General features: G+C 47.0%; 1 protein-coding gene across 3 annotated transcripts in view; it reads left to right on the plus strand.

The window, feature by feature from the left end:
- The window catches only part of PDZD2 (PDZ domain containing 2), a 485,800-nt gene that overhangs the window by 120,071 nt on the left and 348,777 nt on the right, over positions 1-16,952 (plus strand). The gene's annotated exons all lie outside the window — the stretch shown is intronic.

The raw sequence follows: 16,952 nt of genomic DNA on the forward strand, positions 1-16,952 counted from the left end.
ATGGTGGTGCATGCCTATACTCAGGAGGCCGAGACAGGAAGATTGCTTGAGCCCAGGAGTTCGAGGCTGCAGTGAGCTATGACCACACTACTGCACTCCAAACTGGATGACAGACGAGTCCCCTTCTCATTTAAAACAAATAAAAGGCCGGGCATGGTGGCTCATGCCTGTAATCCCAGCACTTTGGGAGGCCGAGGCGGGTGGATCACGAGGTCAGGAGATCAAGACTATCCTGGCTAACACGGTGAAACCCCGTCTCTACTAAAAATACAAAAGAAAAAAAAAAGCCGGGTGTGGTGGTGGGCGCCTGTAGTCCCAGCTACTCGGGAGGCTGAGGCAGGAGAATGGCGTGAACCCGGGAGGCAGAGCTTGCAGTGAGCCGAGATCGCACCACTGAACTCCAGCCTGGGCAACAGAGCGAGACTCCGTCTCAAAAAACAAAACAAAAGAGTATGTGAACGGAAGTGCCCAATGACTAGTGCAGCTAATTGGCTGAAGTGACGCTCCCGAATAGCTCAGCACATTTTTAAAGACAGTCTTAAGTGAAAGAGAATGGTCACAGGTGGTTTTCTTATGGGCTCAGGCCAAGCCAAAACACTGGAGATACTTTCCCTGTCCAGGCTATGATTTGCCACCTGTGAGGTCAACACCAACTCTATCCCCTTCCCTCCCTGCGAAGCCGCCCACCAGCTGTGCTGGGCTGTTGTTTTTCTGTGGGCCCAGCCCAGCCTCATGCCCTATAAAGTGCTCTGGCTTCTGAGGGTGAATTAACTCTTGTTTTTATTGCACTGTTAATTCCAGCTCTTGTCTGTCTCCCTAATTCATTCCACATGTCTGGTCCCTTCTGCCCACAGCAGTCCCTGCCCAGGCCGGGGCTCATCTGTTTTGTACCTCTCGCCTGACAGGCGCTGGCAGCTCCATCCAAGAGCTCCCGGGGTTTTTCAGGTGCCTCTCTCAGGGGATGCCTCCTGCTCTGGACCTCACTGGATTCTAAACTTTTCAAGAGCCTGGACCGTGACTCATTTGTATTTTATGTCTTCTCTGAGCCTGATACTTAGCAGGGGCTCCACAAATCTTGTTCAGTCCATTAATGCTTCAGAGCACCTTGGAAGGCGTGCCCAGTGACTGCTGGAAAGACCGCGGACGGCACTGGAGATGGAGTTAGGGTTGGGCAGCATTACAGCCCAGGGAGGTGCCTCCATGAAGGGCGCCCCAGAGCTCAGCCGATGCATGTGGGGCCTGGAAATGGACCACAAAGGAGCATGTCCAGTCCCTACCCTGGGGGACAGACAGCACATGTGGTGTAGGTGCAGGTTCTAGGCTGAAAGCACGAAGAGGGGAGGAAAGACATGAACGGGCCGATGGGCCCAAGAAGATTCTACTCTCATGCTCAGGACCTACACAGGCCTGCCTGGTACAAGCCCTTACTCAGGCATTACTTTCAAACAGGAAGGGACTTAGAAATGCCTCTGATTTTGAGTTTTCCAAGATTGTTCCTTGGAATAGTCCTCCTCCCTCCCTTTTCTCCATCCTCATCTTAACCTGGCCCCTTCCATCTTCATTCTCCAGAGTCTGAAGGGTGGAGAAAGCACCCCAGGTGGGTAGATGTGTCCATTTCAGAATCTACCCGTTTCCTCCCAAAGTATGGAAAGTGTATGGCCTCTGCTTTGAAAGCAAAATGGTAGAGCAGAAGAAGTGTTAGAGAAAGCATCCTGCTGTTCCGCACCCGCCTCCGCACGCGTTCCCTGGCTACACTGTGTTCCTGGTCCTGCTTGGCTGTGTTTCCCACTCCCTCCTCCTCTCCCACCTCCATTTCCAACAGGTCCTCACACGGGATGAGCCATTAGCTCTGCCCCACTTTAAACCCCGTGAACAAGACTCTTAGAACCCAGGAGTGGTGAGCTCCCCGACGCCAGCACTTCTCCTCATCAGCCCCCACCTCCCCTTGCTGTGCCCACCCCCTCCTCCGCCTCCTCCCATTGTTGTTATTTCTGGGAGCCGGGGAGGAACAGCGTGAACTAGCAGGATTGAAGTGTATTGTGACCTGCTCAGAACCACAGAGTGTTTTTAAAAGGATGCATTTGAACAGCTGGTAGTGCACACACACCAGGCTCTTCGAGGCTTCAGGGGGAGTGAAGTTTCCTAGTACGAAATTAAAAGATAAGTTCTTTATTCTTTCATTCTTTCATTCTAGATTTTGCTTTAGCCTGATTTGCCGACTCTCTCGTCAGAGTCCAACATTGGACTCTGGTCCATTGGACTCTGGTCCAATGGACTCTGTGGCCCATGGAACGTTGTTAGGTGATTCTCCAAAAGTGGGAGGTGGGAATGGTTTGGGAAAACACAGATACACACACCTAAAACCTCTTTGCCAGGGGACTTCTCAGAACTCTTTTTTTTTTTTTTTTTGAGACGGTGTCTCACTCTGTTGCCCAGGCTGGAGTGCAGTGGCGTGATCTCAGCTCACCGTAACCTTTGCCTCCCAGGTTCAAGCGATTCTTCTGCCTCAGTCTCCCGAGTAGCTGGGATTGTAGGCACATGCCACCAGGCATGGCCAATTTTTGTATTTTTGGTAGAGACAGGGTTTCACCATGTTGGTCAGGCTAGTTTTTAACTCCTGACCTCAGGCAATCCTCCCGCCTCGGCCTCCCAAAGTGCTGGGATTACAGGCAGAAGCCACTGCGCCCGGCCTCAAAACGCTTAATAGGATGTGTTTGGTGAGAGCAAAGACTGTTCCTTTGTCATTCATTCTGATGCCTTCAAATAAAAGACCACCAAAAATGAATATATGTATTATGAATTTCCAAAAGGGGATATGGTTTACACAGCATCTTCCACCCTCAGGACTCTGCATTTGCAGAGCAGCTCAAGGGTGCAGCTTCAGGTCCTGCTCCCGGCTAAGCAGATGGGAGGAGTGGGGAGTGTTTGCTGGTACCTCTTTAAGGAAGCAGACCCAGAGCGGGAGGAGAGTTGATTAATAAAGTGGCTATTGCGTTGGTGGCTCTTACGTTGAACTCAGGCAGAACTGCATTACAACATATATTTACTGAGCATCTACAGGGCATTCAGCATGATCCTCAGGAAATGTGCTGACAGCATGCTAGGTGCTTGAACAACAATGAACCAAACACAGTTTCTGGCATGAAATAATTTCAGGAGTTGCATGAAACAAGCCTAGAGGAATAATCAGGAAGAAATTAGACATGCCTCGGTTATCATGAAGATCTTTGGGAGAAAGCAGGATTCGAGGTAGATTTCAAAGAATGGGATGGATGTGGATTGTAGAGCAGTAGAAAGGCAGCACCCTCAGGGAGAGAACTTTGTTTTGTGACTCATGTATCCTAAGCACTTAGTCCCCAGCACAGAGTCACTGCAATAAATATTTGTTGAGTGAGAGGCCAGGCATGGTGGTTCACACCTGTAATCCCAGCACTTTGAGAGGCCAAGTCAGGCAGATCACTTGAAACCAGGAGTTAAGAGCAGTCTAGCCAACATAGTGAAACCCCATCTCTACTACAAATACAAAATTAGCCAGGTATGGTGGCGTATGCCTGTAGTCCCAGTTACTTGGGAGGCTGAGGTGGGAGAATCACTTGAACCCGCAGGGCAGAGGTTGCAGTGAGCTGAGATCGCACCATTGCACTCCAGCCTAGGTGACGAGAGCGAGACCCTGTCTCAAAAAATAAATAAATAAATATTTGTTGAGTGAAAGAGCAGAGGAGGGAAGAAAAGCATTCTAGAAGTCAACAGTCGGGCAGATGCTCTAGGGTGGGAATGTGTTCACTCCGTGTGGGGAGGGGGACACAGTAGGACTGGTGGTGATGGGAGTGGTGCTGTGTAGGAGCTGTAGGTTGGAAAGGTGAGGGTTGAACTGTAAAGAGTCTTGAATATCAGGATGGAAAATTCAAATGTGATGTTGTAGGTTCTTAATTTAGGGAGATAACATGGAAAAGCAACCACAATGAAAAGTCACCCAAATGGAAAAATAACAATGGCAGCAGCGTTTTAGTCTGGAATATTAGTTTGGTGACTGATTGCAGGATGAGAGAAAGGGAAGAGCCAGACTCTTCCAAATGGGTTGGTAGCAGTGGGAGTAGGGAAATAAAAAGATACGTGAGAAATGTTCCAAAGCAAAGACATAGGGCTTGGGGGATAAGGAAAAGGAGAAAGTTAAAAGTAAAGACAACACTAAGAATTTGAATAATAAGGAGAATGTTTGTATTCTTGGGAGAAAAAAATGAGAATGTGTTATAGTCCAGTCTCACATTGCTATGAAGAAAGACCTGAGACTGAGTAATTTATAAAGAAAAGAGGGTTAGGCCGGGCCCAGGGCTCACACCTATAACCCCAGCACTTTGGGAGGCCAGGGTGGGTGGATCTCCTGAGATTGGAAGTTCAAGACCAGCCTGGCCAACATGGTGAAACCCCATCTCTACTAAAAATACAAAAATTAGCTGGGCATGGTAGTGGGCGCCTGTAATCCCAGCTGCTCGAGAGGCTGAGACAGGAGAATCGCTTGAACCCAGGAGGTGGAGGCTGCAGTGAGCCAAGATCGCACCGCTGCACTCCAGCCTGGGTGACAGAGCAAAACTCTGTCTCAAAAAAAAAAAAAAAAAAAAAAAAAAAAGAAGGCTAATTGGCTCACGGTTCTGCAGGCTGTACAGGAAGAATGATGCTGGCATCTGGGAGGGACCGCAGAAAACTTACAATCATGGTGGAGGGTGAAGGAGAAGCTAGCACTTCACATGTCACATGGCTGAAGCAGAAGGAAGGGTGGGGAAGGTGCCACACACTTTTAAACAACCGGATCTGGTGAGAACTCACTCTACATTACCAAGGAGGAAATGGTGCTAAACCATTCATGAGAACTCCACCCTCTTGGGCCTAATCCCCTCCTACCAGGCTCCACCTCCAACACTGGGGATTATAATTCAACATGAGATTTGGGTGGGGATACGGATCCAAACCATATCATCAGTTTACCTTCCAAAAGTTCAGAAACCACAGCTGAGGAAGGGCTATGGGCACTTCTTTTTTTTTTTTTTTTTTTTTTTGAGACCGAGTTTTGCTCTTGTAGCCCAGGCTGGAGTGCAATGGCACGATTTCAGCTCACTGCAACCTCCGCCTCCTGGGTTCAAGCAATTCTTCTGCCTCAGCCTCCCAAGTAGCTAGGATTACAGGCATGAGCCACTACACCCAGCTAAGTTTTGTAGTTTTAGTAGAGATGGGGTTTCACCATGTTGGCCAGGCTAGTCTCGAACTCCTGACCTCAGGTGATCCGCCTGCCTCAGCCTCCCAAAGTGCTGGGATTACAGGCGTGAGTTAACATGCCCGGCCCCTATGGGTGCTTCTTATGCCAGCACAGGCCTTGCCTTCCCTTCATTGTGACTGTTTGACACTTGAAGCAGTTCACAGCTGTGCGTCAACTTCAATGGAAGCCATGTGTCATGGCGGCTGTTGAGTACAGTGGGCTGAGTGCAATAATTGGCCGTAAATCAAAGCTCATTAGATGGAACCATTAAGTAATCTCAGGATTAGGGAGGGAGGATATTGTAAATGGGGAGTTGGATTTGAGAGGTAATCCAGTTTGCTGTCTCTAGTGTCCTTCCCCTGCGGGGTGCTGCCTTCCGGTCTTTCAACTTGGCCTGACATTTATAGGCATTTTCGGCCCCCTCTTCTGCTCCCAACCCTCCATCACACACCTCCCCTCAGCAATGAGCAAACTGGGAATCATTGGACTTGAAATCAAGGTGGAGCTCAGTAGAGCGGGTAATTAAGAATGTGATTTTTTAAAGCACTTTAGGGAGTTATTGGAAATCAGAAATGCCTTTGTCGTTTGAGTAAGAGTTACTTACCGGTTTCTGAGGGCAGTGACTGAGATGTCATTATCTGTGTTTTTGGAAGCTGCAGGGCTCTGAGTCTAGCCCTCAGGAGCTCTTAGCATCAGTGAACCTTGCCAGCATCAGCAGGCCCCCAGCTCCTGCCCACAGAGCACCTCCCTGCCAGGGGCCGCAGTCCCCGGGGCCTCTGGTATCAGGCGGTCAGGATGACAGTATCCTAAGAAAACCCTTTCCCCCAGCCAGTCCCCAGCATGCGGCACACTCTCTACCTCAGCGATGAGCCTCTGTCCTTCTGTCTGTGCAGTTTCTTGTTTAGAGCAGACCAAAAAGAAATAAAGAAACTCACGAACCTCAACAAAATAACAACCTACTGCAAGGACAGAAGAATGTTTACAAGCCACACTGGACGGAAGGAACCACTTTAGCAAATTCTTCACTGGAATTTGAATGATGTGTATGTGTTCTTACATGTAATTTGAAGTTGAGAACATGGAACATTTGAGAAGAAGAGACTGAGAGGTTGTGACGTCATCAAGAAAGCAGAAGAGGTAGCCCTAGACCCTCCTTCCTGACATGGAGACAGTGACTCAGCACCATGCAGACCAGTTCTCTGTGAAAAATCCAGAAACCAGAGGCTCCTATACCTCTGGTGAGTGCTTCACCAGCCTCATCAAAGCTGGTCATCTAACATCAAGCTGGAAATGGCCAACTGCAAGCAGTCTTCAAAGGATCTGAAAATACAAGGAATTTGAAAGTAAAGGAGAGGAGGCAGCCCTCTGATTAAAAAAAAAAAAAAAAAAACAGTCATAGTGTAGACCTTTAATCTCTGAGAGTAGTGAGCTCAGGCTCTGACTTGACTAAAGGCACCGAAATAGCTAAGCCCAGAAGGTTATTTATTATATACGAGTGGGATGGTCTGGCCATGGAATTACTCTGGAAGGCAAGCTGCAGAACTGCAGGAGAGGGCACCTGCTGCCCATCACGGATGTTCACGCACTCCTACTTGGGAGGAACTCGTAGACTCAGGGAGCCTGCAGCTTTTACACGCTTCCATCCACACTCATTGCCTTTAGGGCATCCGTCCATCATTTCTCATGATAAAGTGAAGCATGATTCTGACCCCTCAAAGTAAAGGAGATGGAATTTTCCTTCCTTCAGATGTGAAAACAATTTGGAAGCTCCAGATGATAGTTTTTCTAGAAGGATTCAGAGTGCTAATTTCCTGTTTTCGTCCCTCACCCCACTACATTTTTACTTTTCCTCTCAAACCTTCAGGTCTCAGGAATAGAAAATAAACCCTTAGAGGATTTGCCTATAGATCAGATGTCCAGAAACTCTCCTGGAACTTCTGGAATATTTACCTCTAAGAAGGAGGGCAACCTCAAGTCAAAGCCCCTCCTGCCCTCCTGTACACATTAGAGATTTGAACAACTAACAAAACTTTCTTCATCTTCTTTAGGAGCATTCAGGAAATCTGATGGCAGAAAGGACTTTTGTTTTCTCTTCTAGAAATTCTCTCCTCCCTGAAAAAAAAGTTTTCCCATGTCAGTATTTTCCAATGTCCACTTCATGCTGTCTCAGACTCATGTTCTGGGTCTTCCTCCTCTTCCCATTTTTCATCATATGTTCCTTTGGCAAATGCCGCAATGCCCACTTTTCCTGAATCGCCTTGGCAAGCTTGTTAACATTGCTTCAGAATTGCCCAAAGAGGCCGGGCACAGTGGCTCATGCCTGTAATCCCAGCACTTTGGGAGGCCGAGGCAGGCAGATCATTTGAGGTCAGGAGTTTGAGACCAGACTGGCCAACACAGAGAAATCCTGTCTCTACTAAAACTACAAAAACTAGCTGGGCATGGTGGTGCATGCTTGTAATCCCAGCTACTCCGGAGGCTAAGGCACAAGAATCGCTCGAACCTGGGAGGCAGAGTTGGCAGTGAGCCGAGATCGCGCTACTGCACTCCAGCCTGGACAACAGAGCAAGATTCCATCTCTAGAAAAAAAAGAATTACCCAAAGGAAAAGTACAGAGACTAAACTGGGGTTCTCGGCCCAGTGCTGATGGCACTCTCTCCTGGAGCCCCCTCTCTAGTTATAACCCAGACCTCATCCACTGCCACATCAGAGGACCACTGGCATTCCTTCAACACCTCTGCTGATTGTAACCAGATTATCAGAGCTCTGGAGAGGAAATTACACGTACTCCTCGATGGAGGAAGCTCTTCCTCCCTCCCAGAACATCAGTGGCCACACTTCCCTCTAGTTTGCAGCCTCAGCCTTCAACTTGAAGCCCAAAAGCTACAATTGGGAAAGGACTGCTTATTGTTTTAAGTGAAGGATTTTGAAGATGGTAATCTAATTTCTAATGAAGATAAAAATCAATTTCCTGCCTACCCCTCTTCTCTCTCTCTCTCTCTCCGTCTTCCTCCAGCTCTATTCTCTGAAAAATGCAGCTCGGGAAAATATGGCTCTGGGGAATAATGGAAGTGAGAAAGCTGTGTAGCCTGAGCTGAAAAGCAATTAGTTGTCCCCAAGCCATCTCCAAACTAGCAGAGACACATCCCTGAGGCCAGAAGACATCACTGTGATTTAGTTCTGTGTTGGTCGGTTTGCTGACAACATGCTGTGTGTCCTGGGGCCTGATGAAAAGTGTTCAGCACTTGTCTAGCTGGACAGGACCTCTCCAGGGCCCCAAGAGTCAATGGGTAAGAAAGAAGACCATGGTAGATGTATCTTTGAATATGTAGCTAGTCGTGAGCTGTTGCTTAGATTTAAAAATGGTAAATTAAGATTCTGAGACCAGGTGTGATGGCTCATGCCTGTAATCCTAGCACTTTGGGAGACTAAGGCAGGTGGATTGCTTGAACCCAAGAGTTCAAGACCAGCCTGGGCAATGTGGCAAAACCCTATCTCTACAAAAGAAATACAAAAATTAGCTGGACATGGTGGTACATGCCTGTAATCCTAGTTACTCAGGGGGGTGGGGTGGAAGAATTACCTGAGCCCAGGAGGCTGAGGCTGCAGTGAGCAGTGATCAGGGCATTGCACTCCAGCCTAGGCAACAGAGTGAGACACTGTCTCAAAAAAAAAAAAAAAAAAAAAAAAAAAAAAAGATCTGCCTGCTTGGTTTTTGCTGGGCACTGCTTTATGTCTGGAAAAAACAAACAAAAATATTCCCTTTATAGTATTGTTTTCCACAATGTGAAACTCAGATGCCCATATTTGAGAGATGCTAATATGAAAAAAGAAGTCCATGGTCAAATAAGTTTCTTTTTTATTATTGTATTCATTTTATTTTATTTTTTGAGATGGGGTCTCACTCTGTCGCCCAGGCTAGAGTGCAGTGGTTCGATCATGGCTCGCTATAACCTAAACCTCTACAGCCTCAGGTGATCCTCCCACCTCAGCCCCATCATCCCCGAGTAGGTGGGACTACAGGTGTATGCCACCATCCCTGGATAATGTTTTTGAATTTTTAGTAGAGACGGGGTTTCATCATGTTGCCTAGGCTGGCCTCCAACTCTTGGGCTTAAGAGATCCGCCCACCTCGGCCTCCCAAAGTGCTGGGATTACAGGTGTGAGCCATAGCACCCAACCTACATAAGATTTGTAAGTTCTTTTTTAAACGTTAAACAGCATTTTTTTTTTTTTTTTTTTTTTGAGACAGTTTCGTTCTTATCTCCCAGGCTGGAGTGCAATGGTGCATCTCAGCTCACTGCAACCTCTGCCTCCTGGGTTCCAGCGATTCTCCTGCCTCAGCCTCCTGAGTAGCTGCAATTAAAGGCACCCACGACCACACCCAGCTAATATTTGTATTTTTAGTAGAGACTGGGTTTCATCATGTTAGGCAGGCTGGTCTCCAACTCCTGACCTCAGGTGATGCGCCCACCTTGGCCTCCCAAAGTGCTGGGATTACAGGTGTGAGCCATAGCACCCAACCTACATAAGATTTGTAAGTTCTTTTTTAAACGTTAAACAGCATTTTTTTTTTTTTTTTTTTTTTTGAGACAGTTTCGTTCTTATCTCCCAGGCTGGAGTGCAATGGTGCATCTCAGCTCACTGCAACCTCTGCCTCCTGGGTTCCAGCGATTCTCCTGCCTCAGCCTCCTGAGTAGCTGCAATTAAAGGCGCCCACGACCACACCCAGCTAATATTTGTATTTTTAGTAGAGACTGGGTTTCATCATGTTAGGCAGGCTGGTCTCCAACTCCTGACCTCAGGTGATGCGCCCACCTTGGCCTCCCAAAGTGTTGGGATTACAGGTGTGAGCCACCACACCCAGCCCCTTAAACAGCTTTTGACTGTAAGGTACTTCTCAGAGACTTCAGCAGGAACGATGACTTGAAGAAGACCATGTGATAGACGGCAGTTGACGGCAGTTCTCAGATATGTCTGCCAACGGTCACCCTTTTCAGGAAGGCTGCTCTTGGAACTGTTTTTCGGTATCACATATTTTGCGGCTGTATACCTGTTCCTCATTTCCAAGACTTTCGTTTTTCTGTTGATGTTTCAAACCAGGTGACTCATGCCTTGTAGTCATTTCTCCTTTACATGATAATTTTTTGAGGTAATTGACCATTTTTGACCACATTTTATAAAAGATTAGTCTGTCCGCTTAAAGTAAGATGGAGACTATTTAAAGTTTTCAGATGGCGATCTCTGCAATACTGATGAGGACACTGGGGCCTGGAGACTTGAAGCAATTGCCCAGGCCCCTCAGTTTCCATGCATAGCCTCCTTTGAGCCTGAGAACAAGATTCCTGGCCTGTCCCTAGTCTCTCCTTGATCCATACTTCTTGAAAGGATTTATTCAGGCCTCTTCTGCCAAAAGCTATTTAGTCATGTTCACTTTGTCCAATTTTGAATTGGCCTATTCCTTGCCAAATATTTTTTGGTAACATACTTGAAAGCAAAGTGATAAATTGGGAACAACCAGATCATTCCTTTGGAACAGTGTCTTTTTTACCAGCCAGGCTTTTCACCTGTGAGGTCAGCTCTTCCTTCCAGGATTGTCACCACATCTAGAGGCTTGGCCCAGCCAATGGCAAGAGGATGAGAGGCTCCAACTGCATAGAACTGGGACCTGGAGTTAGGTCTCTCCAGTGAGGGTGGGGTAGGCAAAGTCTCATGTCAAAGGGGTGTAGCAACAGCACACTGTGGTTCAGGCAAACAGTTGGCACCAAAGTCTCTAAAGGCTGGGAACTCCATGAAAGGCAGGCGAGCAGGCAGCTGACAACACACTCCAGCCATCAGCCCAAAGGACAGGGCAATACTCTGGATGCTGCGATGGGAACTAGAGATAGATGAGGCTTCGGGAATTAGAACTGAGACACAAGGCCAGGCTCAGTGGCTCATGTCTGTAATTCCAGCACTTTGGGAGCCTGACGTGGGCAGATCACAAGGTCAGGAGTTTGAGACCAGCCTCGCCAACATAGTGAAACCCCATCTCTACTAAAAACACAAAAAATTAGCTGGGCATGGTGGCACGTGCCTGTAGTCCCAGCTACTTGGGAGGCTGAGGCAAGAGAATCACTTGAACCCAGAAGGCGGAGGTTGCAGTGAGCCAAGATTGTGCCACTGCACTCCAGCCTGGGCAACAGAGCAAGACTCTGTCTCAAAAAAAAAAAAAAAATCTGAGACACAAGATCAGGACTTAAGCAGTGATGAGGGAAACTGATGCCTAGTCGAAGAGTATGACACTGAGCAGCTCTTCAGTCATCCCTGCCTCATGTCATGATGCACCAGAGATTTCTGGTGGCACTGGAGCAGGGACAGCAGTGGAGGGCTAAGGGGATCATAGGTAGGAAGAGGGAGAGGCAGAGGCTGAGAACCAATAGTGCTCCAACTTCTCTATGGTAATACTGGGGATCCTTTTCTTTCTCACCAGCCTCACAAATTCCCTGAAGGTGGGGACAGTGTCTGCTTCCAACACCGTCATGTTGCCTATGCTGCCCCCAGGTGTCAGTAAATTCTTCCAGAATGAATGAGTGAATGAACTGAACTACTTAACAGCAGTGGGGATGGAATTCGGTTAGCAGGGGAGAGGATGCTCTGGACGCTGGAGATCCACATCCCTGCAGTGCTGAGGGCAGATGCAGCCAGAGAGCCCCATTGGGATACAGTGATTTTTCCAGACCCCTCCAACCAGCTTGTGTGTAGGTCCGTACTGACCAGACAGCCCGAAGGTGGCCTGAAGCTGAACAAACCTGGATCGACGCAAATGCAGTTGGATCCCAAGGCTGCAAGTCTGTTTTTGTTTTGAACAATTTGTCTGGTAAACATTTAGCAGGGCCGGGCGCGGTAGCTCAAGCCTGTAAACCTAGCACTTTGGGAGGCCAAGACGGGTGGATCACGAGGTCAGGAGATCGAGACCATCCTGGCTAACACGGTGAAACCCCGTGTCTACTAAAAAGATACAAAAAACTAGCCGGGCGAGGTGGTGGGCGCCTGTAGTCCCAGCTACTCGGGAGGCTGAGGCAGGAGAATGGTGTAAACCTGGGAGGCGGAGCTTGCAGTGAACTGAGATCCGGCCACTGCACTCCAGCCTGGGCGACAGAGCGAGACTCCGTCTCAAAAAACAAAACAAAACAAAACAAAAAAACATTTAGCAGGACCTGTTTCACCTCACTGAGGATAAAAGAGAAGCTTTGGCTCAAAAATCCTAGTGCCAGAATTTCTGGCCAGTAGGGACATTTCCAAAGTCACCCACCAAATGTTTCCCGATTATGAATTGTAATTTGGAATTTCAATGTCGGGAAAAGGACAGCAGATCAGACGTTTAAAAAATGCACAGCCTCCAAGGTAAAAACAGTGGAGGAAAGTCAATACCAGCTTAATTTTGACTAATAGAGCCAGGTTTCCTCCTAAGCTAGGTGCTTGGCTTTTATGTTTAAATCATTTCTCCTGATACTTTGAAACGCTGTTGTGTTCTGAGTCACTGAAGAGTTGGAAGAAGTCAATTAATTTTTAATGCAAAATGCAGAATTTGGAAGTGCCTGAGTGGCTTTTGGGGGGTGGCAGGATTCCAGGCCGAGGCCACAGAGTCTGGAGTTACAGGACCTGGGTTGTGGTGAGGAACTTTGGAGTCACTTAGCTCATCAGCACCATCTTGATGGTGTTCTTGTTGATGAAAACTTTCAGACTAAATGCTAATTACTTTCAAGAGGCAGAATCTGGATTTTGTTATTGTTTTGTTTTGTTTTGTTTTTCTTGTACTAGGTCAAGTGTCTTATGAGTCCTCAAGTGAAGTCTTTGTAACTCATCTGTCCTCGTAGATCGTCTCACCAAGAGTTAGATTCTCGGGCAGCCTGAGGCAGACTCTTCTTTTCCGAAAGATGAAAAGCATGTCACTGGAAATATTAGTCAGGCTGAAGAAAAAGCTTTATGAGTTCTGCATAATCACAAAGAAAGGGAAAGTAGGTCACATTTGGAGCTTGTTCTGTTTGTGGAGGAAAAATAAAAGAGGATGAAAAAGAAAATGTCAGATAATTTAGTTCTATCACAGCTTCTTAAGCCAAACCGATGGTGTCAGAGGCTTGAGGTCTGACACCATCCTCGCACGCTCAGGTCTCCCACAGGTTTAAAGAAAATCTCCCAGAGCTGGGCCTGGAGATACTGCCAGACAACGGGAACTGATGGAACCAATTGAATAGGATTCCCTGTATGTGCTTCAGAGAGAATTTCATTTGCAGCTGAATGGCAGGCTTTTGGATTGGAAGAGAGTATTTGGAGGGCTTGTCTGGGTTTGCAGAATTCATCCTGAGTAGTTGCCATCTGAGGTGACCCTGAGTCACCCCCAGTTTCCAGTTCACTGGCTGCCATTGGCTGTCAGTGGGGTCAGGAATTATTAACAGAACTATAATACTCTGGGGACCCAGAATATGTTCTAATTCCATTGGCCTTTAGGGTTGTGAGATTTCTTGGTCCAGGCTAGATTCCTGGAGGGAGATGCTACGAGCAAGCTGTGGCCACCCCAGAATAGCCTGATATAAATGGAACCCAGTGGCTGGGAGAACTCTACACACTTAGGTTCAGAGGGATGCTTTATGTGCAAAGCACCAAACCAGGGCACTTTCTCTGCTGTGGCTCCAGCTCACTTAGAGCCTCAAATTTAGAAAAAAAAAACAGGATGCCATGAATGGCCTCAACTCTAGGTCTTATCTTCCGTCTTTTCACTCTTTTTTTTTCCCTTCTATTTTTCATTTAAGTGCCCCTCAGGTTTTGCAGGAGTTGTGGTCTTGAAAATGTGTGTGATTTTTTTTGCTAAAGAAGCATGTATGGTCGAATCATTAGGGAAGCTTGCTGTTGATGGAAACACTGCCGTGATGCAATTTACGAAGGGAAAATCCTTTGGATGTGCAAATAAGCAGGATTTAATGAAACTGCCCTGGGAGTCTAATGTATTTGCTGTTTATAAATTGGGAACCTCTATGACAACAGATACAGTCCTGCTACTTTGTGTTTTACAAATCAGGAAATCGAGAGTGATACAGGGACTGTCTGTGACTCTTAATATTCATGTAACTATTCAGAGCTAGGGGAGATCTCAGTCTGTGTGGATGTTGCAGTATATTTTGGTATTTATCTTGTGCATAGCTACCTGTCATCCCTAAGCTTATCATCAGCACCATTAATAACACTGAGTCAGTGCCTACTATGCATGGGGCACTGGGTTTATTAAAGTCTATTACATCCTGGGCTGATGGGGGTGTTTTGGAAGTTCTCAAGGCCACCAAAATCTATGTAGATTTGCCTTGTGTGTGTATTGTGTAGATTTGTGTGGTTGGGGGAGACAGAGGAGATGGAGTTAAAATGAGGTCTGGCAGGTCTGCTGTTGGATTGGCCAGGGTCCAGGAACAGGAGGTCTAAGTCAAAAAGGAGGCCAGTGTAGGTACCGGAGCCCAGACCCAAACTGAAAACAATCACCTCCTCATCAGCAAGAACGAGAACAGTGTGGTAGACCAGAAAGACAGGAAGATTGCATGAGGCCAAGGTCAACTGCCTGACAAGTTGAAGGACAGGTGATGCAGGAGTGACTGGGTGTAGTGGGCAGGTCTGGCTCCTTCACTCACTGCCTGGGTGACTTTTCCCTTCTTAGGCCTCAATTTCTTTAACCTATTAAATGAGATAATTAGATGAGCGATTTTCAAATGTACTACTTTTTAGGCACCGGAACCCTTTCTTAAACTAAGATTTTGATACGGAATCCCAATGTGTAAATCAATGGAGGTGGCGATGCCCCATCTGGTTGGTGTAGGGCTGGGGGGAGGAACGGGATTGGGCATGATGGATATAGTGACTTCTAAATTTCTCTTCAAAGAACAGGTATGTCAGAATGTTCAGTTCTTTGTCCTCCATTTTAAAGTTTAACTCCTCGTAGCTTCAGTAAACAACCTTTGCCACCAGTTTTAATCAGTAGTTCACATCTGTTCCCCAGGTCACCTGCTCTGTCCTAACTCATCCTGATCACTTGCTCTGACCTAAGTCACCTTTAGTTACCTGTTCTATAACCGTCTTTCCTGCCACACTGCTCACCCCACCACTCTAGCTCATACCCTTGCTCTCTTTAAAACAGCCAATTGGAATGACCTTAGACTGTGTGGTCCAACCCTAGCCAGTAGGAGAACGACACAGCTGTAGGGGCTACCTGCATCAGGAATAAGAATTCCTTCGCCTCCCTTGTTCAGGTGTGCTCTCGCCATTGCCCCGTCCGCGAGTTGCACCCTTCTATAGAAGTAAAATTGCCTCGCTGAGAAAATTATTTGACTGAGCGCTAGTTCTTTTTGGCACCAAGGAACAAGCATTTATTTATAACTGGTTCCTCAGCCCCAGCCACTTGGCCCCTGTCTTACGGATCTAGGTGATTCCTTGACCTTCCAGGCACATTAGAATATGCAAGATTGGATAAACTTTAAATTTCCTGTCTTAAAAGTTTGGTCAACAAGACTTTGGAATCAGTGCTGCCTCTTGTTTTTCATGGTTTCCTACACATTTTTGCCTGGAGGGCACCTCCTGTTTTTAGAAGAATTACACCTGCACACAATCAGGCCTCTCCATCAATCACAGACCAACCAGAAGTTTCTGCAGGCCAACTGAGTAACTGGAGCAAGGAGACCATTGATTGAAGCTGGACTATTGTATGGACACAAGTGTTGTTCACCGTGTGCTTCAGAAGGTTCCATGGAGTGTCAGGAAGCCCCTCTTGTCCCGGCTTTCTCATGTTCACGTGAGACAGGGGACTTTGGAGGTAGCATGAAGTTCTATGGGATTAGGAAGTGAAAGCCATTGAGAAGCAACATGTCTGTAACACCAACATTCACCCGACAGTAAAAAGTTGCTGGTACAGGGAGCATGTAGGAAGTAGGAAAAAAACACGATGAAATTTTACTTCCTTTCCTGCAGAGACCATAAACTGGTTCTAAAACCAAGTCAAACTGGGGCTAGTAGCCCCTCTCCTTTACTCAGAAAAGCTCCTAGACTTATTTAATCATGAGACAATGGGAGCTCAAGTTTCATTCTAACTATTCAGCAGGAAATTTGGGGTCTTATGATATATTCAGTATAGTCTCGTGAAAGGCAGACATGGTGGCTCATGCCTGTAATCCCAGCCCTTTGGGAGGCCAAGGCCAGCGGATCACTTGAGGTCAGGAGCCCGAGAGCAGCCTGGCCAACATGGCAAAACCCTGTCTCTACTAAAAATACAAAAAAAAATCAGTCAAGTATGGTGGTACACGTCTGTAGTCCCAGCTACTTGGGAGGCTGAGGCAGGAGAATCGCTTGAACCCAGAAGGCAGAGGTTGCAGTGAACCAAGGCCACACCACAGCACTGCAGTCTAGGTGACAGAGCAAGACTGTCTCAAAAAATATTTATATAGATATATCGATTTATCTACCTAGAAAGAGAGAGAGAGAGAGGGAGATAAGTCTAGTGGGGAAAAAAAAATACCCTGAAATTCAGTATTCATACCTGGATTATTGTCCCAGCTCAGCTCCTGGCTGTGTGACTTCAGACAACTCACTTGGGCTCTCTGGGCGTGTGTTTACATATTTGTTAAACTGGGAAAGCACCCAACTATGGCAAGGATACAGTGAGGTCATAGATGTAAGAGTGTTGAGA

Source organism: Rhinopithecus roxellana, chromosome 3 (assembly GCF_007565055.1).
Source record: "Rhinopithecus roxellana isolate Shanxi Qingling chromosome 3, ASM756505v1, whole genome shotgun sequence".
NCBI classification, from domain to species: Eukaryota; Metazoa; Chordata; class Mammalia; order Primates; family Cercopithecidae; genus Rhinopithecus; species Rhinopithecus roxellana.